The sequence below is a fragment of the Oryctolagus cuniculus genome, chromosome 7, assembly GCF_964237555.1.
Source record: "Oryctolagus cuniculus chromosome 7, mOryCun1.1, whole genome shotgun sequence".
Classification (NCBI taxonomy): domain Eukaryota; kingdom Metazoa; phylum Chordata; class Mammalia; order Lagomorpha; family Leporidae; genus Oryctolagus; species Oryctolagus cuniculus.
Genome location: NC_091438.1, coordinates 35,030,128 through 35,056,589, shown reverse-complemented (window position 1 = coordinate 35,056,589; position 26,462 = coordinate 35,030,128).

The window sequence follows — 26,462 nt, the reverse complement described above, 5'->3', positions numbered from 1 at the left end:
CTCGGGACCAATACTGTCAATCTGATCAGTCTCCCATCAAAGGACATTCTAATGGCTCTATTCCTAAGTGCTCAAAAAGCATGCTCCAATATTGTCACTGAGGTGCTTGACCAATGAAAGGGCCACCTCAACAGGTGAAAAGGAGTTAGTAGAGTTAATGGAGCAATCCATAAATGGACCCCGCTGAGTGCCAGAAGTGAGCAGATCTCTAGTAAGGAATAGCAGTCACAGGTGTCACCAAGGAGGGGTCTGAGCCACCCAGGGTAGTGGAGCCATGGTAATGAAACAACAAGGTGCCATTGCCCTGAGAGTGGCGCCCAACCCTATTTGGTACAAAGAAGCAAACACCTGAGAATAATTGCTATGAAACCTAGGAATATATTACTTGAGTTCATCTCTCTGTGTGAGAGAGTGTATGTCATTGTGAATTGTGTGTTTCAAATGTCTAACTATTATCATAGGTCAGGACAGTTCGGTGATTTGTGCTTTCTTTCTGCCTTTTCCAAGATGCACACGGCTGGACACTAGGAGAGAGGTCAAAGTCCCTGAGTGCCCTTTAGCCTGAGCCAAGCTGTCTCCACCGATCTGTCATATTCATTCATCTTCTGGATCTCTCATACTGTACTGTGTGCACCCCCAATCCAGATTGCTAAAATGCAGTTCAGCATGGCCGTGGAGTCCCATTACTTGACCAATATCACAGGGAACATTTTTTTTCATGATCAAATGAGATTCAGTTACATGTCAGGGAAAACCAGCACCAGCAGATTGTGTCATTTAATAAAACCTAAAGTTACAAGTGTCCTGAATAGTTCCCTTAGAAGCTATTTTAAGTGGACAGCCCTTCCCCAGAAAACCCCGTGAGTGCAGAATAACAGAAGTTAATTTTAGCAAGCACTTTTTAACCTACATTTGGGGACAAAAATGCCAGGAAACCTATTATATAATTGAAGTAAAAAGAAACCCTCTGGGTGTGACAAAAAGTTGTCTGTCTCAAGTTACTGCAAATGGAAAAATGATATACCGAGGAACCTGGTATTTGAGAAGTCCAATAGTGAGAAACTTTATTTGCTGAGAAGGCAAATGAGGGCACCTGGATGGAAAAGAACACTTGACACTGAGCAGCAAGGATGCTGAAATGTTCCCACTGGGGACTCACGGACCCAGGTGCAGGTGGAATCAAGACTCCAACTGAAACAACATTTTCATCCTGAAGTGCGAAGAACAAAATCCTAATTTGTTATTCTGTCAAAACCCAAAGAGTCCTTGATCTTCTTTAAGCCTATGTTTTTGGCAAACTAGAGGCATCAGCATGAGGGGATCAAAGGACTATAATCCCTTCTCTACTCTCTTCAAGTCAAGCTGACTATCCTCATTGATACTTGACTACTAACTCCTGCTCACTATTCCAAATGATCTAGACTCCTGTTGCCTTCTCAGCTTCAGCTGGGCACTCAATGCAGGTCTCCCAGCTGGTGGCAAGGATCCAATTACTCAAGCCATCATCCCAGGCTCTGAACTGACAGGAAACTGAAATTGGGAGTGGATCCAAGAATTGAATCCAGGTACTCCAATGTGGGACACAGGTATCTTGACCAGCAGTTTAACTGCTAGGTGACCATCTCTGAGTATATACATTTGACATCTGGATATATTCCTTGGTCAGGTGTCTGTTCAGATATTTTCCCATTTAAAAATTAAGTTGTTTATTTTCTTGTAAGTTTATTTTCTTGTAAGTTTTAAGAAATGTTTGTATATTTGTATAAAAGTTATTTGCCAGATATATGTTTTATAAATATTTTGTTGATTTTCATCCTTTTTAACAGTCTTTCAAATAGCAGAAAATTTTATTTTAATAAAACTAGCATATCAGTTTTTTTCCAACATAGATCATATTTTGGTGTATTTAAAATCTTCTATTTGTAACTTATGTTTTCTTTTAGAAGTCTTAATAGTTTTTCATTTAAGTCAAGGATCCATTTTGAATTAGTTTTTATATGCAGCATAGGGAATATGTTAAGCTACTTTATAATTTGAATATGAAATAGTTTCAATACCATTTGTTGAAATGGTATTGAATAATGTCCTTTATCCATTGAGTTGTCTTTGTGCTTTTCAAAAAAGTCAGTTGGTCTGGCATGAGCATTTGGCACAGTAGTTAAAATGCTATTTAGATGCCCACATCCTCTATCAGAGTGGCTGATTTGAGTCCCAGCTCCTTTGCTTCCAATTCTGCTTTCTGCTGGTGCGTCCCTTTTTGAAGTAGGTAATGAAGCAAGTATTTGAATCCCTGTCACACACATGGGAAACTCTGATTGAGTTCTAGACCCCTGGCTTTGTTCTGGATCAGCCCTAACTATTGCAGGCATTTGAAGAGTGAACCAGTGGATGGAAATCTGTCTATTTGTCTGGCTGTCTCTCTCTGTCCATTTATCTGTCTTTCAAATTATAAAAAGAAAAGAAAAAATAGCTGAGCCAGAACTAATAAATTCTACCAAGTTGCAGAATACAAAATCAACACACAGAAATCACTTGTTTCTATACTATAACAATGAAGATTACAATAAGGAAATTAAGGAAATAGTTCCAGTGACAATAACATCAAAATGACTAAAATACTTAGGAATAAACCTAACCAAAGAGATCAAAGACTTGCACACTGAAAACTATAAACATTACTGAAAGAAATTTAAAAAGATGAATAAGTGAAAGATGAACCTTGTTCAAGTATTTGAAGATTTAATATTGTTAAGATGCTAATAATACTTAAAGCAACCTACATACCAATGGACTTTCTATAAAAACTCTAATAGTGTTTTGCAGAAATAGAAAAATCCACTCTAAAAGTAGTAGGGATCTCATGGGACTCCAAATAGATCAAGCGACATATTTCCTGATTCAAAACTTATTGCAAAGCTACAATAATCAAAATGACAGCGTATAGCATTAAGACAGACAAATAGATCAATGGAATAGAAGATAGCCCATATATAAACCCTCACACATATGGTCAAATGATCCTTGACAAGTTAACATGCTACCTGGATGTCCAGATCTGAATTAGGCTAAGTGAAATTAATATAAAAAAAGTGGAGAAAGTGCACTCTCAAGGTAAAACTGCAGGGGAAACTGCAGTGGGAGGTCCTGAGGAAGAGTACATTCACGCCTGTTCCCTGTTCTTAAGGAGAAAATATTCAGTTTCACCAAGCAGTATAATGTTAGCAGTTAGTTTTATTTTTTAATTAGTTAATTTTTAAGGAATACAAATTTCAAAACTACAACTGTAGGAATATAGTTATTCTTCCCACATACCTGCCCTTCCACCCACATTCCATCCCTCCTCCTCCTCCCTCTCCCTCTCTCAGTCCCATTCTCCATTTTTATTCATTTTTAATTAACTTTGTACACAGAAGACCAACTCTATACTAAGCAAACATTTCAACGCACACACACACAGATTTGTTGAGAACTGGTTTTACAGTTAATTCTCATAATACAACTCATTGAAGACAGAGGTCCTGCATGGGGAGTTAGTGCACAGTGACCAGTGACTCCTGTTATTAATTTAATAATTAACACTCTTATGTATGACATCAGTGACCACTTGAGGCTCTTGACATGAGCTGCCTAGTCTATGGAAACCTTTAGAATCCACAAACTCCATCAGTATTTAGACAAGACCATGAACAAAGTAGAAGTTCTCTCCTCCCTTTAGAGAAAAGTACATCTTTTGATGGCCACTTCCTTCCGCTGGGATCTCACTCACAGATATCCTTCATGTAGAACATTTTTTGCCACAATGCCTTGGCTTTCCATACCTGATATGCTCTCTTGGGCTTTTTAGCCGGACCAGGAAGTGTTAAGGGCTAATTCTGAGGTCAGAGTGTTACTTAAAGAGATCATCATTCTGCTGAGTGGACTGCTTCCCATGTTGGAACATTCTCTCCTTTTTAAAATTCTATTTAATATTATTACCAGACACTTTCCTATTTATATAATCACTTAAACACTTAATCTTATTTACATATTCACTTTAACACTTAATATGATAACTTTAACACTTAAGATGGCATTTTTATCACCCAGCTTAATGGGATTTGGAGTCCCATGACAAGTTTTTAAACTACCCTTAGAAGTAAGTCTGGGCTGGCGCCGCGGCTCACTAGACTAATCCTCTGCCTTGTGGCGCTGGTACACCAGGTTCTAGTATTGGTCAGGGCGCTGGATTCTGTCCCGGTTGCCCCTCTTCCAGGCCAGCTCTCTGCTGTGGCCAGGGAGTGCAGTGGAGGATGGCCCAAGTGCTTGGGCCCTGCACCCCATGGGAGACCAGGATAAGTACCTGGCTCCTGCCATCGGATCAGCGTGGTGCGCCAGCTGCAGCGTGCAGGCCGCGGCGGCCATTGGAGGGTGAACCAACGGCAAAGGAAGACCTTTCTCTCTGTCTCTCTCTCTCTCTCTCTCACTGTCCACTCACTCTGCCTGTCAAAAAAACAAAAAACCAAAAAAACAAAAAAAAAAACAACAACAAAAAAAAACAAGTAAGTCTGTAGGAATGTATGCAAAACTACACAGTTTTACAGTTACAAATTTCCTCCTCCCTCGTGCTTATTCCCACTCTCATTTTTTACTGCGACCCATCCTCAATTGACTTTATACTCTTATGATTAACCCTATGTTAAATAAAGAGTTCAATAAATAATATGAATAAAAAAACAATAAAACAAAAAACTGAAACTGTTCCTAGACAGACAAGACAAGGGCATTCAAGTCATCTCTTCTCAAAGTGTCAATTTCACTTCTACAGATTTCATTTTAGGTGCTCTATTAGTTCTCACTGATCAGGGAGAACATATGGTATTTGTCCTTTGGGACTGGCATATTTCAGTAAGTATGATGTTTCCAGATTCAGCCATTTTGTTGCAAATGACTGGATTTCATTTTTTACAGCTGTGTAGTATTCTATAGTGTACATATCCCATAATTTCTTTAAACAGTTTTCAGTTGATGGGCATTTAGGTTGATTCCATGTCTTAGCTATTGTGAATTGAGCTGCAATAAACATGAAGGTGTAGATAAACCTTTTATTTACTGATTTCATTTTCTTTGGGTAAATTCACAGGAGTGGGATGGCTAGGTCAAATGGTAGGTCTATATTCAGATTTTTGAGGTATCTCCATACTGTCTTCCATAGTGGCTTTACCAGTTTACATTCCCACCAACAGTGGAATAGGGTACCTTTTTCCTCACATCTTCACTAGCATTTGTTATTTGCTGACTTCTGTATGAAAGCTATTCTCACTTGGGTGAGGTGAAATCTCATTATGGTTTTGATTTGCATTTTCCTGACAGCTAGTGATCCTGAGCATCTTTTCATGTGTCTGTTGGCCATTTGAATTTTCTCTTTTGAAAAATGATTAAGTCCTTTGCATATCTCTTAACTGTGTTGTTTGTTTCGTTGTAGAATTTTTTAATCTCTTTGTATATTCTGGTTATTAATGCTTTATCCATTGCATAGTTTGCAAGTAATTTCTCCCATTTTTTTGGTTGCCTCTTCATGTTTCTGAGTGTTTCTTTTGCAGTACAGAAACTTCTCAATTTGATGTAATCCCATTTGTTAATTTTATCTTTGACTGCCTATGCCTCTGGGGTCTCTTCCAAAAACTCTTTACCTGTGACTGTGTTTTGCAAGTTTTCTCCAATGTTATCTAACAATTTGATGGTTTCAGGGCATAGATTTAGATCTTTAATCCAAGTTAAGTGGATTTTTGTGTAAGGTGTAAGGTAGGGATCTTGTTTCATGCTTCTACAAATGGAAATCCAGTTTTCCCAGCACCATTTTTGAAGCGACTGTCCTTGCTCCAGGGATTGGTTTTAGCTCCTTGGTCAAATATAAGTTGGTTGCAGATGCTTGAATTGATTTCTGGTGTTTCTATTCCATTGCATTGGTCTATCCATCTGTTTTTGTACCAGTACCAAGCTGTTTTGATTATAACTGCCTTCTAGTATGTCTTGAAATCTGGTATTGTGATGCCTCCAGCTTTGTTTTTGTTGTGTAAGATTGCTTTAGCTGTTCGTTGTTTCCATATGAATTTTAGCATCATTTTTCTATATTTGAGAAGAATGTCCTTGGTATTTTGATTGGTATTGTATTGAATCTGTAATTTGCTTTCAGAAGAATGGACATTTTGATGATATTGATTCTTCCAATCCATGAACATGGAAGATTTTTTTCATTTTTTGTATTTTCCTCTAATTCTTTCTTTAATGTTTTGTAATTCTCATCATAGATACCTTTTTTAAGATATCTTTTTATTTATTTGAAAGTTAGAGTTACACAGAGAGAAGGATAGGCAGAGAGAGAGGTATTCCATCCACTGGTTCACTCTCCAATTGGCTGCAACAGCTGGAGCAGCGCCAATCCGAAGCCAGGAGCCAGGAACTTCCTCTGGGTCTCCCGTGAGGGAGTAGGGGCCCAAGGACTTGGGCCATTTTTTACTGCTTTCCCAGGCCATAGCAGAGAGCTGGATGGGAAGAGGAGCAGCTGGGACTAGAACCGGTGCTCATATGTGATGCCAGTACTGCAGGCAGCGGCTTTACCCACTACGCCACAGCGCTGGCCCCAATCATCATAGATATCTTTGACATCCTTGGTTAAATTTATTCCAAGGTATTTTATTATTTTCAAGATATTGAGAGTGGGATAAATCTTACAAGTTCTTTTTCAGCCTTGGTAATTGTCTGTGTATACAAAGGCTGTTGATTTTTATGTATTGATTTTATATCCTACTACTTTACCTATCTCTTCTATGAGTTCAAATAGTCTCTTGGTGGAGTCTTTTGGATCCCGTATATATAGATTCATGCCATCTGCAAATAGGGATATTTTGACTTCCTTATTCCTAATGTGTATCCCTTTGATTTCTTTTTCTTGCCTAATGGTTCTGGCTAAAACCTCCAGGACTATATTGAATAGCAGTGGTGAGAGTGGGCATCCCTGTCTGGTACCAGATCTCAGTGGAAATGATTCCAACTTTTCCCCATTCAATAAGATACTGGCAGTGAATTTGTCATAAATTGCCTTGATTGTGTTGAGGAACGTTCCTTCTATATCTAATTTGCTTAGAGTTTTCATCATGAAAGCATGTTGTATATTATCAAATGATTTCTCTGCATCTATTGATATAATCATATTTTTTTCTTCACTTTGTTAATGTGGTGTATCACGTTGATTGATATGCAAATGTTGAACCATACCTGCATATCAGGGATAAATCCTACTTGATCTGGGTGGATGATCTATCTGATGTATTGTTCAATTTGATTGGCTAGAATTTTGTTGAGGATTTCTGTGTCTGTTCATCAGGGAAATTGGTATGTAGTTGTCTTTCTCTGTTGCATCTTTTTAAGCTTTAGAAATTAAGGTGATGCTGGCTTCATAGCAAGAATTTGGGAGGATTCTCTCCCTTTTGATGGTTTTGAATAACTTGAAAAGAATTGGAGTTAGTTCTTTAAACATCTGGTAGAATTCAGCAGTGAGGCTATACAGTCCCAGGCTTTTTTACTTTTTTTTTGGAGGGGGGGAAGAGTCTTTATTACTGATTCAAATCCCATCTTGGTTGTGGGTCTGCTTAGGTTTTCTATGTCTTCATGGCTCATATTAGGTAGGTTGTATGTTTATCCATATCTTCTAGGTTTCACAGTTTCTTGGCATAGGCTCTTTGTAGTAATTTATGATGTTTCTTTTTATTTCTGTTATATGTTGTTACATTTCCTTTTTTATCTCTAATTTTATTGATTTGGGTCTTCTCTTTCCTTTTTTTTTTTGTTAGTTGGGCCAATGGGATGTTTATTTTACTTATTTTTTCAAAAAACCAGGAAGCCCTGAGTGTGTGAAGTCTCCCACAGTGACTGCCCAAAGTCCCAGCCACACTGTGAGTGTACCCACACAGCCTCAGCTTTTTTCACAGTCTCAGAACTCAAGCCTCCCACAGTCATGAGCACCCCACCCTCTGTTAGTTCTCCCCCCCCAGAGTAAGGAATCTCCCCTTGGCTGGTTGCTGGGCCTGGACACAAGCTGGCACAACTGTTACATATGTCCAAAATAGCGCCCGTTCTATTGGCTTGCTACAGGATCCCATTGCAGGGTGATCAGGGAGAGAGAGATGTGCCCTCTACCTTTTTCCTCCTCTAGTTTGGCAGGTACACTGTTCCCCATGGGGCTCCAAGCTGGTTCCTTCTTGGCTCTTCCTGTAGCTTTATCACCAGTGCCTTGGGCTTCTGCAGTCTGGTCTCACCTCACTCTACAATTATGGTGTGTAGGCTCTCGGCTGCTGTGGTCCTGAGTTGTGGGTGTCCACACCCTCTACATAAGTCAATTGTGTCCCTCTAATTTGCATAGTTTCCTCTGCTGCTTTCTCCTTAGCTCTTTTCTGAGACTGCATTCTCTCCACTTTTTGAAAATTATCTTCTCCTAGACTAGAGTAGTAAGCTCCCTTCCTACTTTGCCGTCTTGGAAGCTCTCCACCTGTAAACTTTTATAGATGTTCTTTATCTTAATAGGGAACCATCCCCCTGGTGTAGTTTGCTGAGTGTTTTTTTTTATCATGGGTAGATTTTGGATATTGTTTTGTGCTTTTTATGTGTTAATTGGTAAGATCATTCAATATTTCCTCTTTACCTTGTTGATACAGTAGAATTCATTGATTTTTTTATTGTGGTGGCAATATTGCACAGCTAAAATAAATCCTGTTTATTGTGATACATGATTAGTTTATTGTCACATTAACTTGTTGATATTTTACAATATTGGCTTTTCAAATATTTTATCTAAAGATATACCTTTTTCTATTTTTTATCTCTTTGGTATTAGGTTATCACAGATTTTATGGAGTGAATTAAATGGTGTTTCTGCTTCTATTTTCTAAAAAACACTGTGTAGAATTGATACCACTTCTTTAATGTTGGGTAGATTTTGCCAATGAAACAATCAGGGAATGATATTTTATCTTTTGGAAGACCATTAACAATTGCAATTATTTTCAGAACTATTCAAATTATCTACTTCTCGTGGTAAGTTTTGAAGGTCCATGTTTTTGATGGAGTTGGTCCACGTTATATAGGTTATCAACTTTTTCTGCAAAGGTTTGTTTCTAGTTTTTTATTATCTTTTTAACATCCATGTGATCAGTAGTGATGACCCTTCTTTCATTTATGTTATTGAAAGCTTGTGATTCTTTTTTCTTAGTTTGCTTGGTAAGGAGCTTATCAATTGTATTGATCTTCTTCAACAAATAAACTTCTGGTTTAATTTTCTCTATTGCCTTCTTATTTTCAACTTTATTGTTTTATGCCCAAGTTTTATTACTTGTTATATTCTACTTCCTTAAAGCTCAAACTTATTTTAGTTATTTTCTTTAATTTTTATTAGTATAGTGAGAACATATTTCATTTATTTCATAGGTACAATTCTAAGAAGATAGGCATACTTCCTTCCCCTCTCTCTTCCTCAATCTCCTTTCTTCCTTTCTTTTCGTTTCTTTAATTTTTGCAAAAACATAATTTCAATCCACTCTTTAATCACAGGCTTAATGTACCACAACCATAATATTCAACAACTAAAAAAGTAGAAAGACCTCAGTTCTACAGTAGTATAAACAAGGGCTAAGAATAGCAATCAAATCACGAGATGTCCACTTCACTCCTATAGATTTTTGTCTGTCTTTACTTATCCATCATGATTTGATCATGGGGTTCCACTCTCCCAACCAAATCTAATCCAGTCACTCCTGAAAGGCATAACCCTCAAACACCCTATTTGGATCAAAACATTACCCTTATTTAATCCATCAATTATTTTTTAAAGATTTTATTTATTATTTGACAAGTAGAGTCACAGACAGTGAGAAGGAGAGACAGAGAGAAAGATCTTCCATCCACTGGTTCACTCCCCAAATGGCCACAATGGCCGGAACTATGCTAATCCGAAACCAGGAGGCAGGTGCTTCTTTTCGGTGTCCCATGAGGCTACAGGGGCCCAAGCACTTGGGCCATCCTCCACTACTTTCCCAGGCCATAGCAGAGAGCTGGATTGGAAGAGGAGCAACCGGGACTAGAACCAGCTCCCATATGGGATGCTGGTGCAGCAGGTAGAGGATTAACCTACTGCACCATGGTGCTGGCCCCTAATCCATCAATTAACATTAGTTCAATAATTGTTAACATAAGACTGGGGTTTAAATGGCTGTAAGATTTTGGGATTCAAATCTTGTTTGAGCCATAATTTTTTACCTTTTCCCATGTTCAATTTTTTTTTTTTTTTGACAGGCAGAGTTAGACAGTGAGAGAGAGAGAGAGAGACAGAGAGAAAGGTCTTCCTTCCGTTGGTTCACCCCCAAAATGGCCGCTACGGCCAGCGTGCTGCGTTGATCCGAAGCCAGGAGCCAGGTGCTTCCTCCTGGTCTCCCATGGGGTGCAGGGCCCAAGGACTTGGGCCATCCTCCACTGCCTTCCGGGGCCACAGCAGATAACTGGACTGGAAGAGGAGCAACCGGGACAGAATCCAGCACCCCAAACAGGACTAGAACCTGGGATACCAGCACTACAGGCTAAAGATTAGCCTAGTGAGCCACGGCGCCAGCCATGTTAAATTTTAAAACTTCTTTTCTTCCCCCCTCCTGAATTTCCTGGTTATTATTTTTCATTATTTTTATGTATATGTAAAATCACTTTATTAAATTTCCAAGTCATTAAGTTGATATTTTTATCACAATCATATAAGATTTTTAGATTAGGCTAAAACTGACATTTTCAGTATCATTGGTCTTCCTAAAGAAGAACAAAATAGAATTTTCATTTATTGATCTTCTTTTGTGGCCATTGTGTTTTTAATCCTTCCTATGGCACTTACTTATTTCTTTTTTAATTAATTAATTTAGCTTTTGAGGTGAACAATTTCATGTATTTCATATATATAGATTTTTTTTTTTTTTGACAGGCAGAGTGGACAGTGAGAGAGAGAGACAGAGAGAAAGGTCTTCCTTTTGCCGTTGGTTCACCCTCCAATGGCCGCCGCGGCCGGCGCGCTGCGGCCGGCGCACCGCGCTGATCCGATGGCAGGAGCCAGGAGCCAGGTGCTTTTCCTGGTCTCCCATGGGGTGCAGGGCCCAAGCACCTGGGCCATCCTCCACTGCACTCCCTGGCCACAGCAGAGGGCTGGCCTGGAAGAGGGGCCACCGGGACAGAATCCGGCGCCCTGACCGGGACTAGAACCCGGTGTGCCGGCGCCGCTAGGCGGAGGATTAGCCTAGTGAGCCGCGGCGCCGGCCCTGTATTTCATATATATAGATTTAAGATCATAGTGGTATTTCCTACCCTACATTCCCTCCAACCCATGCTGCTATCCTTCCTCCTTCTTCCTTTCTTATTGTTTCTTTTAATTTTTACAATGATCTACTTTCAGTTTATTTTATACTAATAAGATTAACCCAAACTAAGTAAAGAATTCAACAAAAAGCAGAAAATATCACTGTTCCTCAACAGTAGAGACAAGCACTATAAATAATTAACAAATCTCAAAATGTCAATTTTTTCTCATACATATTACATTTTTTGCGTTGTATTAGTTACCAAAGACTCAGGAAAACATGGTATTTGTCTATTAGGGACTGGCTTATTTCACTAAGCATACTGGTTTCCAGTTGCATCCATAATAAAGATTTCATTCTTTATTATGGTTGAGTAGTATTCCGTAATATGTATATGTATATATATGTGTATATATACTATATGTGTGTATATATATAATGTGACATATATGTCAAGTATATATAAGTCAGATATATATATATATATGTCAGATGTGTATATATATATATAAAATTTCCTTATCCAGTCATCAGCTGATGGACATATGAGTTGATTCCATTTGTTAGCTGTTGTGAATTGAGCTGCAATAAACATGGGAGTACAGATAATTCTTTCATACGCTGATTTCATTTTCCTTGGGTAAATTCGCAGAAGTAGGGTTTCTGGGTCACATGGTAGATCTATTTTCAGCTTTCTGAGGTGTCTTCCACAATGCCTGTAATAGTTTATATTCCCTCCAATGGTGGTTTAGAGTACCTATCCCTCCTCCCCACATCCTTGCCCACATTTATTGCTTGCTGATTTCAGTATAAGGGGCATTCTAACTGGAGTGAGGTGAAACCTCATTGTGGTTTTGATTTGTATTTCCCCTCTATGGCTACTGATCTTGAGCATTTTCTCATGTGTCTGTTGGCCTTCTGAATTTCTGCTTTGAAAAGTAACTGTTCAAGTCCTTTGTCCACTACTTACCTCGATAATTAGTTTTGCTGCTAATGAGTATCTTTCTTTATTTTATTTTGAGGTCTTTATAGATTCTGGCTATTAATTCTTTTTCAATTGCATAGTTTGCAAGTATTTTCTCCCATTGTGTTACTGGCCTCTTCACTTTGCTGAGTGCTTCCTTTGCAGTGTAGAAGCTATTAGCTTGATGTAATCCCATTTGTATATATTTTGCTTTGATTGTAAAGCTCAAACCTCTGTTCTTTCTCTAGTTTGGAATGTTATAAACTTAGAATATCAATTTTAGATCTTTCTTCTTTTCTAATATATGTATTTGGTACCAGGAGTTTTCCTCTAACCACTGTTTTCACTTCACTCAAGAATTTTGATAGGTTGTATTGTCATTTTAATTTAATTTGAAATATTTTAAATCTCTTTTGAGACTTTTTTTTTAAAGATTTATTTATTTATTTGAAAGGAAGAATTACAGAGAGAGAGGTAGAGACAGAGAGAGAGGTCTTCCATCTACTGGTTCACTAACCAGATGGCTGCAACGGCTGGAGCTGTGCTGATCCGAAGCCAGGAGCCAGGAGCTTCTTCCAGATCTCCCACATGGGTGCAAGGGCCCAAGGACCTGGGCCATCTTCTATTGCTATCCTAAGCTATAGCAGAGAGCTGCATCAGAAGAGGAGCAGCCGGGACTAGAACTGGTGTCTATGCTAGGATGCCGGCACTACAGGCCAGGGCTTTAACCTGCTGCACCATAGCACTGGCCCCAAGACATTTTTGACTTGTGTTATTTAATATATATCATTGTTTAATTTCCAAATATTTTTTAATCTTGTTAAATCAGATTTAATTACTCCATGCTTTGAGGCCGGCACTGCGGCTCACTAGGCTAATCCTCCGCCTTGCGGCACTGGCACACCGGGTTCTAGTCCCAGTTGGGGCACCGGATTCTGTCCTGGTTGCCCCTCTTCCAGGCCAGCCCTCTGCTGTGGCCAGCGAGTGCAGTGGAGGATGGCCCAAGTCCTTGGGCCCTGCACCCCATGGGAGACCAGGAGAAGCACCTGGCTCCTGCCATCGGATCAGCTGGTGCGCTGGCTGCAGCGCACCGGCCGCGCCGGCCATTGGAGGGTGAACCAACGGCAAAGGAAGACCTTTCTCTCTGTCTCTCTCTCTCACTGTCCACTCTGCCTGTCAAAAAATAAAAATAAATAAATTAATTAATTAAAGAACATGCTTTGAATGAGTTCTATTCTCTTTTAAATTATTTAAATTTTTTCTTGTTTTTAATTTTTTTAAAATTTTATTTAAGTTTTACAAGTTTCATGTATTTCACATACACAGATTTAGGAACATAGTGAGGCTTCCCACCTTACCCTCCCTCCTGCCTACACTTCAACCCTTGTTCCTCCTCCCTCTCCTATTCACAATTTTTACAAAGATCTATTTTCAGTTTTCTTAATGATCATGAAGTTAACCCTACACTAAGTAAAAAGTTCAATAAATAGTATAAAGGAAAAAACCACTGATTTCTATTATTTTAAAACTGTTAAGCTGTGTTGCATGACACAGAATGTGGTCTATCTCAGTGAATGCTCCATTTGAGCCAGAAAATAATACATATTCTTCCATTGTTTTATAGGGCTTTCTACAAATGTCAATTAAATCCAGTTGATTGATAGTGTTACTCAGGTCATCTGTATCCTTACTGCTTTTCTGCCCTCTTTGATTTATCCATTACTGACAGGTGTGTTGCAATCTCCTCCCCATAATGCTGAATTGTTCTATTCTTCCTTTAAGTTCTGTAAGATTTGACTTCATATATTTTAATACTTTATGGTTAAGTATGTAAACGTCTAGGGCTATATGTCTTCTTAGAGACTTGACCTTTTTATCATTATGTGATCTCTTCTTGATCTCTGATAATCTTTCTTATCTGAAATCAGTTTTGCCTGAAATTATTACATGACTTAAGCTTTTTACCACAGTTTTGCATTTTTGTTGTAAAATATATATAACAAAGTTTTCCATTTTAAGTTTCCATTTCTGTGGCATCAAGTACATTCACATTACTAACCACCACCACCATCTTTCTCGGGAATTCTTTTATCTTTTCCAACTGAGACTCTATAGTCACTTAATATTAACCCTTCATTCCTCCCTTTCCCCAGCAATCACCATGCTACATTCTGCCTTGATAAGTTAAACTATGTAAAGTCTCTCATGTAAATGGAACCATCCAGTATTTGTGCTTCTGTGATTGATTTATTCCATTTAGAATAATGATAAGGTTAATCCATATTGTAGCATTTATCAGAATTTTTTTCCTTTTGGTTCTAAGTACTAATCCATTCATTCATTGATGGTCACTTGTGTTATTCTATCTCCTTATTTTTAATCTACCTGAATCTTTTTCTTTTTTTAAAGATTTATTATTTATTTGAGAGGCAGAGTTACAGAGAGAGGGGGAGAGACAGAGCAAGAGGTCTTCCATCCATTAGTTCACTCTCCAAATGGCCCCAATGGCCAGAGCTGGGCTGATCCAAAGCCATGATCCAGGAGCTGCTCCTGGGTCTCCCAAGTGAGTGAAGGAGCCTAAACACTTGGGCCATCTCCCACTGCTTTCCTAGGCTGTTAGCAGGGAGCTGGATAGGAAGTGGAGCAGCTGGAACATGAACTGGCGCCCATATGGGATGCCAGCACTGCAGGTGGTAGCTTTACCCACACTGGCCCCATGTTTAACCTCTTTCATTTATACTAGTGTAAATTCACCTTAAATAACACTAAATTCCTTCATATGCATATGTTAGCTTGAAACAGAACATTTCCAATACTGGCTTCCCATTCCTTGTGACATTGCTAGAGTTGTCTATCACATTGTTACTATTATTGTTTTAAATAAATAGTAATCTATATCAACTTCATTTTAGTAACAAAAAGTTCATTTCATTGAACTCCTATATCCTACCAGCTACATCCTATCAACTTTTTTATTTGATACATCTCTTTTTTTTAAACTTTTATTTAATGAATATAAATTTCCAAAGTACAGAATATTGATTACAATGGCTTCCCCCCCATAACGTCCCTCCAACCCACAACCCTCCCCTTATCCACTCCCTCTCCCCTTCCATTCATATCAAGATTCATTTTCGATTCTCTTTATATACAGAAGATCAGTTTAGCATACATTAAGTAAAGATTTCAACAGTTTTTGCCCACACATAAACATAAAGTGAAAAATACTGTTTGAGTACTAGTTACAGCATTAGATCTCAATGTACAGCACACTAAGGACAAAGATCCTACATGAGGAGTAAGTGCACAGTGACTCCTGTTGTTGACTTAACAAATTGACACTCTTGTTTATGGCATCAGTAATCACCCTAGGCTCTTGTCATGAGTTGCCAAGGCTATGGAAGCCCCCTGAGTTCACTGACTCTGATCATTTTTAGACAAGGCCATGGTCAAAGTGGAAGTTCTCTCCTCCCTTCAGAGAAAGGTACCTCCTTCTTTGATGACCCATTCTTTCCACTGGGATCTCACTCGTGGAGATCTTTCATTTAGGGTTTTTTTTTCCCCCCAGAGTGTCTTGGCTTTCCATGCCTGAAATACTCTCATGGGCATTTCAGCCGGATCCACATGCCTTAAAGGCTGATTATGAGGCCAGAGTGCTGTTAGGACATTTGCCATTCTATGGGTCTGCTGTGTATCTCACTTCCCATGTTGGATCGTTCTCTCCCTTTTTATTCTATCAGCTAGTATTTGCAGACACTATTCTTGTTTATGTGATCCCTTTGGTTCTTAGTCCTATCATTATGATCAATTGTGAACAGAAATTGATCACTGGGACTAGTGAGATGGCATTGGTACATGCCACCTCGATGGGATTGAATTCGAATCCCCTGGTATGTTTCTAACTCTACTGTTTGAGGTAAGTCAGCTTGAGCATGTCCCGACTTGCACATCTCTTCCCTCTCTTATTCCCACTCTTATATTTAACAGCAATCACTTTTCAGTTAAGTTTCAGCACTTAAGAAGAATTGTGTATTGATTACAGTATTCAACCAAAAGTATTAAGTAGAACAAACAAAAAAAAATACTAAGAGGGATAACATATTAAGCTGCTCATCAACAGTCAGGGTGAGGGCTGATCAAGTCACCATTTCTCATAGTGTTCATTTCACTTTAACAGGTTTCCTTTTTGGTGCTCAGTTAGTTGTCACCTATCAAGGAGAACAAGTGGTATTTGTCCCTTTGGGATTGGCTTATTTCACTCAACATAATGTTTTCCAAATTCCTAACAGGGATCACTTTTCAGTTAAAATTTAAACACCTAAGAATAATTGTGTGTTAATTACAGAGTTCAACCAATGGTACTAGAACAAAAAAAAAATACTAAAATGGATAAAGTATTACATTGTACATCAACCGTGATACATCTCTTAAATTTTAGATATTGGTCAGCATAGGTTAGTGGACCACATCCCTTTCTAAATTGAAGAAACAGTTTCCCACTAAAAACAAAGATGACTGATAAAATAATTTGTTCGCCAATCTTATTTTTTCAGACAACTGGCCTGGTTGGCTTTCCACAGTTGTCCAGTATGATCACTTGGAGGTCAACAGCTAAGGGCTATTGATCCATTGCTTCAATACTATTCAGACATTGTGTTGACTGGAATAAATGGACCATGTCTGGATAGTTTAGTGGTTATGACAAACATATCATGTTGACCATTCAGCATAAATCCATATGTGTGTGTGTGTGTATGTGTGCATTAACTCAGAAATGGGTGTGATTATTGGAGTTCAACCTAATGTAGTAAAGTTCAGAATGCATAGCTCATGAAGATATTATTATAAAGAAAGTATAACATCATGAATTGAGTTCCCATCCATCCAGGCTGTTACAAAAAAAAGTTTGCTTAGCAAATGTTTTGTGCTTCTAGTACTGGAAAAATTACATTTGAGAATGTAAGCTGGTGTTTGAGGAGTGCATGTATTCTTCCATGTATCATTACAATAATGCTAGTTGCTCTGAAGGACAAACACTAAATTTTATGTGTTCAAATGTGACACAGACATTGATTCCTGGAAACATCTGAAAGGGGTATTCCTGACTGACCTTTCTCTAAGCAGTGATATAGAGTCCCAGGGCTGCCACTGTGGTGTAGCGGGTTAAGCCACCTCCTGCAGTGCCGGCATCCCATATAGGTTCCGATTCGAGACCTGGCTGCTCCACTTCCGAACCAGCTCTCCGCTATGGCCTGGGAAAGCAGTAGAAGATGGTCAAAATCCATGGACCCCTACACCCGTGTGGGAGATCCAGAAGAAGCTCCTGGCTCCTGGCTTTGGATCGGCACAGCTCCAGCCATTGCGGCCAATTGGGGAATGAACCAGTGGATGGAAGACCTCTCTCTCTCTTTCTGTGTAACTCTGACTTTCAAATATATAAATAAATAAATCTTTTTAAAAAAAAGATATAGAGTTCCAGGTTCCTTCCAGCTTATTTTTTCATTATTGAGTGTGAAGAATTATTTGTAAATTTCAGATAACAGTCTTAATAAATATGCCTTGTAAAAATATTTTCTCCAAGTTTGAGACTTCTTTTTTATTCTCTTGGGAGTATTTTTCCTGGAAGAGAAGAAATTTTAATTTTAATGAAGTCCAGCTTATCAGTTCCTTCTTTGATGGATCATGTCTTTGGCACTGAATCTAAAAAGTTGCTACCAAACCATAGATCATTAAGATTTTCCTCTATGTCATTGACTAGGAGATTTATAGTTTTTATTTTACATTTAGGTTTGTGATTGGGTTTGAGTTACTCATTTTGAAAGTGTAAGGCCTGTCTGTATTCATTATTTTCCACGTGGATACTCAATTGTTACAAAAAATAATTGATGGAAATATTATTTTTTGTTCATTGTACTGTCTTTACTTTTCTGTAAAAGAAATCCACTGATAATGTAGATCTATTTCTGAGTTCTCTTTGTATTGGTCCTTCAATTTGTTTTTCTTTAATATTGTGTTGGCTATTCTGGATCTTTTTTTTTTTTTTGTCCTTCCAGAATCAGTTTGTTGCTTATGAATTAAATTACCAGAATTTTAATTGGGATTTTATAAAAATTTATAGACCAAGTTTGGAAAAAACTGGCATCATGACCATATGGAGTCTTCCTAACCATGAACCTTTATTTAGTTCTTTTATTTCTTTCATCACAGTTTTGTAATTTTCCTTAGAGCCTGTGCTTCCTTCATATACTCTTACCCTCATTATATTAGTTTTCATCCAGAAATGAAAATGTTAATTTCTAAAATACAGTATGGTAATATTATTTTTCATTTTCAATACCATATCTCAAAATAAGATCCGAAATCCCTAGTTGACTTACTAGGGCCTCCAAATTCTGAACACTGGCAATGATTCCATTTTCATTTCATGACACTCAATTGTCCCATGTTTCCTTACATCACAGGGTGTGTGCACACAATGCTCTCTCTCTGCTCTCTTTCACTATATTAAGCTCAAATGCATTCTTTAGAGCTCAGCCCTGAAGTCCAGGTTAGGTCAGGATTCTTTGTTGCATGTTCTTTTTATTCATAGTTATTTCTCTTTCAACTCTGATCCTTATCTTTAAACGTATTTATGAGTGTAGTCATTATGCTTATATAAATTTTCAGTTATTTATGAATTATATGGTCTGTTTCAATTTTACCACAACTTGCTTCATACAACCTAAACAACTTCCCATATAATGTAAACTCTATAATAGTAGAGATGATAATCGTTTGATCCATTTTGTCCAAGAGCCAGGAGCAGTGTACACAATACCTAATTACTGACAGAATGAAATAAACATTGTCTGAAGAGCGCACCTCTGCTTCACACGTGGCAACTTCACGCTGTGTCCTTGCATGGTTGAAGAGACTAACATCTTCGTTCAATACTCCTTTTTTTAAGATTTTATTTATTTATTTGAGAGGTAGAGCTATAGACAGCAAGAGAGAGAGAGACAGAAAGAAAGGTCTTCCTTCTGTTGGTTCACTCCCCAAAGGGCTGCGACAGCCAGATCTGATCCGATACAAAGCCAGGAACCAAGAGTTTCTTCCAGGTCTCCCACATGGGTGCAGTGCCCAAGGACTTGGACCATCCTCCACTGCTCTCCCAGGTCATAGCAGAGAGCTGGATCGGAAGAGGAAGAGAAGGGACTCAAAGCAGTGCCCACATGGGATGCCAGTGCTGCAGATGGAGGATTAACCTACTGTGCCAAAGCCTTGGCCCCCATTCAATACTCCTTTACGAGGAGATTAATCTGATCCATGAGGCTGGAGCTGTTATGGTCTAATCACCTCCCAGTAACCCATTTTTAATATTATCATCTTGGGGGTTTGTTTTTTAATATGTAAATCCTGCAGAGATACAAGCATTCAGGCCATATGAAGGACTATGGGAAGGGACAGCACAGTTCTGGAAGATCCACATCACTCTCCAGTGAAAACAGTGGTATTTTGAATGTCTCAATTGCTCCCAAGGATCACCAGTTAGAATATCAGCCACATTTTTTTTTTTTATAGTGGAATCCCATGAACAGGAAATCCCCAATGATGAAACAATTGGATTTTGAAAAAGATAATACTTAACACTCTCCAACTGCTTCTGATTTGGAATAGTCACACTGCATTTTATGTCTAATTAGCGTTCCCAGTCCCTCCCAGGAGGTTTATTAAAGACCATCTCAGGGGACTTCTTAGACTGGGCTATAAGCCAAACAAAATCTTCCAAGTGCTACGCCCCACCCACCCTACTGGGTGCTAATGAGGATTGGCACAGCTGGAGAGCTCACATCTCCCAGCAAGAAGCAAAGACCTCTTCTACCTCTTCTTCCTTCTTCTATCCCTCTCCGCTATCCCACTGCAGGAAGAATCCTAAGAAGGATGTTTTCTCACAGATCAGAATATGGTACGGAGTGTTTGGGCCAGAGTTTTGGATGGAGCACTGAAGTCTGTGGATCCTTTTGACTCTTTGTCTGCTTATTCCCTGAGGTTATGTCCAAATCAACACAGGCCGCATTTCTGAGATATGAAGACTATTGTCTCGATAATTTCTACCTTCAATTGTCTAACTGCTAGGGGTCAGCTCTGTGGTACAGCAGGTTAAAGCCCTGACCTGAAGCACAGGCATCCCACATAGGGCTCCAATTCTAGTCCCAGCTGCTCCTCTTCTGATCTAGCTCTCTGCTATGGCCTGGAAAAGCAGTGGGAGATGGCCCAACTCCTTGGGCCCCTGCACCCACGTGGGAGACCCGGAAGAAGCTCCTGGCTCCTGGTTTCAGACTGGCGCAGCTCTGGCTATTGCAGCCATCTGGTTAGTAAACCAGTGGATGGAAGACTCTCTCTCTGTCTCTACCTCTCTCTGTAACTCTATCTTTCAAATAAATAAAATAAATCTTAAAAAAATAGTCTACTGCTATAGGATGTCATCTGTAGTCACACCAAGGGAAGAAAGTATTGTGGGTCTCCAAGCTGTAACAGCTTATTGCAAAGAAACTACCAAGTACAAAGTCTTTGATTTGGTAAGTGAGGCTGTTTTTCTATTTAGATAAGAAGGGGAATAAAGATTCTTAACTCAGATCAGGGTTTCCAGAGCCAAGACAGAAAAAAAATGCCTAGTACAATCTTCAGTTTTGATGGCCAACCAAGCCAGTTTTATGATATCATTCCACTTTGGCTTTGGTCATCCATTCCGCAAACACCAACACTACACCTTGCTTGATGTATATCATGGATGAAAGTGACAAAGAGCCCATCTGTACAGTACTTGGTATTAACAGGTAGCAAAAATCACTAAAGTAAGTATAAAAAAGTGAAATGGAGGCACAGAATGTAGGGTGATGGAGCGTGGTTACCCACTTTTTTTTTTTCCAACAGCTATTTTATATGGTAACTACTATCTGTAAAATCCTGCATTATTGGAGGAACTATGAAAAGATAAAATGAGAAACTGCACATAGCTCCTACCCTCAATGATTGTTTTTATCCAACTTTAGCCTTTATATTGTATGTACATTTGCCATATCATCAAGAATTTTTTGTAAAAAATGAGAATTCCAAATTGCATTTTCTTTATCAAGAATATTTAGCAAATGTTCAGTAAAATTTTGTGTGGAAGAAAATGGATGAATAAATGAATGCTATGGATAGAGGAGTAATGAAGGTGTTGTTAGAAAATGAAGACAGCAGCATATTAATCATACATTTCTTGGTTTAGTAGAGAAAAAGCAATGAATTAAAAATTTTGGAATCTGGATACTCTAACCCCTCCGCTTCTGATTGTGTGAACTTGGGCATAACCTTAATATCTTTGAACTTAAGTTTCTCCATCTATAAACTAGGGCTTGTAATTGTTGCTAAATACAGGGGTTATGAAGAGCAAATGTGAAAATGCCTTGTGAATGCTAAAGCTCTATGCAAAGTTAAGAGATTATTATGTGTGCTAATGCATCCCTTCATTGGTGTGGCTAATTGAATATCAACTCTGCTAAAAGAAATTACAATTAAGCCGGCTGCATTGGACAATCCAATGTAGAATCTCAGCATGGCAGAGGTTTGCATTAAGCCAAACGTAGCAACAGAGAGACTCTGCCGGAGAAAAGCAGTTAGATTTTGCTGCTAATTAGTACTTTTCCTTCAGGAGGTAGAATCTTCTCTCCCTTCCACAGATCAAATTACTCATGTACCCCTATAAAAAGCATGTCAAAGTCAAAAGTGCAAGCAGTCCCAGTGCAATTTGCAGTGGGAATGACTGCAGTGAGCAGTTAGCACACCATTAATTCTCAATTAAGTGCCAATTTGCACATTGCTGGGAAACAATTGCAAATTCTTTGTTTCTTCCCTTAAAGATGTCATTTGAATCTAAGAGAATCCAAATCTAGTGGGGAAGGATAAATAAAGACAACTAGAGATAAAAATCAGGTTGTGCCAAATACCAGAAAGGGATCTCCCACATCACAAACTTGCTGAGTCCCTTCCTTTCAGCAGGCAGTCTAATAAGACAGCAGCAGGGTAGATATTTATCATAATCCAGATTGGCAAGAGAAAAACTCAATTCTAGTTAGGAGTTTGCAGTTGAGAAATTCTCTGATCCACCTAAAGCAAAAAATTGGAAATTTCAATAGCAGAGAAGAATGTACTTCTTTTTTATTTTATTTTATTTTATTTTATTTTTTTCTGGCATAGTCCAATCCCTGTATAAATCTCAGTGTTTCAGGTGCCCAAGAGTCCAGTTTTGGAAACTGTCCAAGGTTGTAGTCAAATTATTTGTGGCAAATATCCTGGTAGCAGGAACACCCTCTTCCCCTTTTATTGCTGACAGGATCTACATTTTCACACAGACTCAAAAATGGTGAATGCAATATGTGAAAATTGGCCCCCCGAATTAGTGTACCTCCTTTTACTGCAAAAATATTGGGCATGAGGCTTTATCATAATTTTTCATAATCTATCATTTATTGTACCTTTGCTCAGGGCATGGAATGGTGGCCTAGAAAAGAAATACAGGTTTGCGTTCAGTCAGTTACAGTTTTGGTGGAAACAAAATATTCAGGTGCTTGATGAACTTGACTCCATAGCAAGGGGATTTATCACTCAGTTAGGTGTTGAGTGGTGCCTATAAGATGCCCAGTAGCAAAAACAGGTGCTGAGCCTGATGCGCACAACTCTGAGCTGGGGAGAAGAAGTCAAGTGGAATCATACCATGACTTTATGCCTGCTTCCTTCTTTGCCATCTCCAGGCATCTTATCTGCTTTCCTAGGCATTGATTTGATTCTTTTTAAGATTTATTTATTTTATTTGAAAAGCAGAGTTACAGAGAGGAAGAGTTGGAGAGAGAGAGAGAGAAAGAGAGAGAGAGGTCTTCCATCCATTGGTTCACTCTCCAAATGGCTGCAACGGCTGGAGCTGGGCTGATCTGAAGCCAGGAGCCAGGAGCTTCTTCTGGGTCTCTCACATGGGTGCAGGGGCCCAAGGTCTTGGGCCATCTTTTGCTACTTTACCAGGCCATAGCAGAGAGCTGGATCGGAAGTGGAGCAGCTGGGACTTGAACCTGTGCCCATATGGAGTGCCGATAGTAGCTTTGCCTGCTATGCCACAATGCCAGCCCCCTCTATTTGATTTTGTCAGCTATGTATTTGGGACTCAGTTTCTGCTCTTGTCATCTTCTAATTAACTTCTGATACTCAACCTTTGTTTTTTCTCATTCTCTTTGCTGCCCACTTACCTTATGGAATGAATCTGAAAATGTCTAATAATTCTCTTTCCTATTTCTGTAAATTCTAAATTGCATCTCGCATGGAGCTGTACACCACATTCAGAAAGCAATTTCGTTCTTTACAAACTCAGGCTCAGGAATAGGGGAGGCAGAGCCAGATATTAGGGGAAGGTGGCCAGGCTCCCCTCAAAGCAATTCAGGATACTGTGAAGCTACCCTTGTGTTTTTCCAGAGTGGAAAAGAGAGTGGAATCCACGTTGTTCTTTCCAATTATTCTGAAGCAGAGTTTCTTCTCTGTTCCTCTCCTTGAGAAGTCATGTAAAGAATACATGAGTCCCCTACACTCCCAACCAGCTGGGTGTTCTATACACCAAACACATGACTCTTCAGGTAAGCATTTCCAACCTGCCTCGAGGAAAAAAAAAAACAGCAATAAAAATGCTCAGCTATTTATTGTGTCTTTACTAGAGCTATGGGATCTGAGACAACTCAGAAAGCATACGCACAAGATTAAAATACACATCAAATTACTCCATAACTACTGGGTGAATAAAGTTACCTGTGTGAATCAATGAGCCCAAGTTTTTTTTTTTTTTTTTTTTAATTTGTTCACTCAATTGGAACTGCCCACTAAAGTAGCAGACTAAGCCCATGCCTGCTGGTAGATTTGCTGAGACCTGGGAAAGACCCTTTGCCTCCTGCGATGGCCTGCTGAAGGTCTATAATGCACCTATATTTTAAAAGGTGGTTATCACTTAAAGGTTGTATTCTACATTATCCCTTTTGATCATCATAGCTACCAAAAGAAATGGGTATTATAATTTCTAATTTTATAGATGGAGAGTTGAACATCATAAATATTAAATAACTAACCCAAGGTCACTCAGACAGCAAATGCCAAAGACTGCACTGAGAACTCATGTACTCTGACTCCAAAGCTCACAATTTATCTGCTCTCTACTCTTAACCATGGGAGAGCCATTCCTTCAGTCCTTGTTCAAACAATGTTCTTTCAGAAACAGCAGAAAAAGGCCCGTGTCTTTGCGTTGACCTTATCATGTCTTATACTTCTAATGCTTAATTACTTGCTACTCAAAGTGTGATTCATGACAAGTTGCATTGGCATCTTCTGGGGAATTTTAGAAAGGCAGAATCTCGGACTCCACGTAGGATCTTTTCAGAATGAAAAGGAGACGATGGAAAAGATAAGACTGGAAGAAAGAAAAGGAAATTTTGGAAATGCTAGAAACCCATCTTTAATCAATTCACAATTATTTTGGTAGAGTGATCTATGATGGTTCATATGAATTTCCTATAAGTAGAAATAGTTGCTTCTAGTACTTAAATGCCAGAAAACTGGGGAAGCGTGTATAGCCTTGGCCCGGTCTCTTCACTGCGTTTTGTCCTCTACTTCCTTTCATGAGGCTGAAGCAGGTTTGATGGAATCAGTATACGGTCTTGTCCATTTTCCTGTTTGTTTTTTTTTTTTTTCAATTTTTTGCCAGGCAGAGTTAGTGTGAGAGAGAGACAGAGAGAAAAGTCTTCCTTCTGTTGGTTCACTCCCCTAATGGCCATCCTCCACTGCCTTCCCAGGCCACAGCAGAGAGCTGGACTGGAAGAGGAGCAACCGGGACTGGTACCTGGTTCCCCAACCGGGACTAGAACCTGGGGTGCCAGCGCTACAGATGGAGGATTAGCCAAGTGAGCCACAGCGCCAGCCTCGTTTTCCTGTTTTGATTGAGTACCATTTGGTATAGCATTTGGAGCAATGGTGCAGCCTTAATTAAGAAATATTTAGACTTTTTCTCACTCATCTTTCACAGAGGTTGATGATTTAAGGTGGTGAGATAAAGGGCAATGCTGGAGGAGTTAAAGATTAAAGCTTAAGGAAAAGAAAAATTGAATATATGGAACAAAAGTTATTCCCTATCCAGGATAAATTAAGGAAAATATACAAAGGTTAGTAAAGATGGACTAGTTAACACTGCAAAAAGCATCAGAAACATGGGTACCATTTCTCCAATATCAAGTACGCTGTTAGGCCAATGTGCTGCGGTTTGCTGTTCAGAAAATGTGGTCGCCATATGTGTGCTTGACAATGACCATACTTACCCACTGCCAGATCAAAAGTGCTCTGGGAAGTTTCACAAGCAGTGGCCAAGGTTTGGATGAACTGTGTATCACTCTCATCCTGCTTTCTTGAAGCCAAGTGATTCTTTGCAAGCATACTGGCTGTTGTTGGAGGAATTGAGGATTATAGGCGTCTATACAAATTCAAAAGCCTGGGGTGGTTACTAATCAGAAACGTGTTGGTTTTGTGCTTGGACAGGGGTTACAGCATTTTTTTTTCCCCCTTAAATCAGTGCAGCCTGGAGGGAGGGGAGAGTCCTGGTCTGGATTGTTGTAGCTTCCCTGGGTTATTTCTGTTTCGAGAAAAAATTACGGACTGTGCTCCACCTAGGGAAATAGGCAGCTGTGGCTGAGGACGGAGAGAAGCAGCAAAGAAAATCATCCGCTTACCTCTGAGCTCTGAAGCTCTCAAGTTGTCATACCCAGGTGGAAACCTGAGGCTGGACTAAGGAGTCCAGATGTCAGGCTGTCCGGCTCATTACACTTATGACCCACTTCTGGCCACTGGAGGGCATTTCCAGCAGGGACTGGCGACTGTGCACACCACTGAGTCCTCTTCAATTGCTTTCTTCCTTTTCTCTCTCTCTTCCTTTCTTTCTTTTTCTTTGTGTTCTCTGCCCCTCCTCAACTCAAAGATTTTTTTTTTTTTCTGTCTAGAGGCCTCCCCTAGCACAATTTCTGCTGTGACAGCAAATTCACATCACTCACTACCCTGGTGCTGCCTCATCTTTGCTCTCTGGGGTTGATAAATAT